This window comes from Arachis hypogaea, chromosome 17 (genome assembly GCF_003086295.3).
Source record: "Arachis hypogaea cultivar Tifrunner chromosome 17, arahy.Tifrunner.gnm2.J5K5, whole genome shotgun sequence".
NCBI classification, from domain to species: Eukaryota; Viridiplantae; Streptophyta; class Magnoliopsida; order Fabales; family Fabaceae; genus Arachis; species Arachis hypogaea.
Genome location: NC_092052.1, coordinates 97712550 through 97713202, shown reverse-complemented (window position 1 = coordinate 97713202; position 653 = coordinate 97712550). Strand labels below are relative to the sequence as shown.

The window sequence follows — 653 nt, the reverse complement described above, 5'->3', positions numbered from 1 at the left end:
TCAGACTCGGAGAAATCATATTGACTTGCTGAGTCAATATTTTATTCTGAGCCAATATGGCATTCAGAGTATCAATTTCAAGAACTCCCTTCCTCTGAGGCGTCCCATTACTCACAAAATTCCTTTCAGAAGTGTACATGAACTGGTTATTTGCAACCATGTCAATGAGTTCCTGAGCTTCTGCAGGCGTTTTCTTTAGGTGAATGGATCCACCTGCAGAATGGTCCAATGACATCTTTGATAATTCAGACAGACCATCATAGAATATATCCAGGATGGTCCATTCTGAAAGCATGTTAGAAGGACACTTTTTGGTCAGTTGCTTGTATCTCTCCCAAGCTTCATAGAGGGATTCACCTTCTTTCTGTTTGAAGGTTTGAACATCCACTCTAAGCTTGCTAAGCTTTTGAGGAGGAAAGAACTTGGCTAAGAAAGCCATGACCAGCTTATCCCAAGAGTTCAGGCTATCTTTAGGTTGAGAGTCTAACCATATTCTAGCTCTGTCTCTTATAGCAAACGGGAAAAGCATAAGCCTGTAGACCTCGGGATCAACCCCATTGGTCTTAACAATATCACAGATTTGCAAGAATTCAGTTAAGAACTGAAAAGGATCTTCTGATGGAAGTCTATGAAACTTGCAATTCTGTTGCATC

At 40.7% G+C, this 653-nt stretch overlaps 1 non-coding gene across 1 annotated transcript; it reads left to right on the top strand.

The window, feature by feature from the left end:
- The first annotated feature begins 289 nt into the window (after nucleotides 1–289).
- Nucleotides 290–397, top strand: LOC112768711 (small nucleolar RNA R71). The gene has a single exon (XR_003186109.1). It is a non-coding gene; the product is annotated as a small nucleolar RNA R71 (small nucleolar RNA).
- The last annotated feature ends 256 nt before the right edge of the window (nucleotides 398–653 follow it).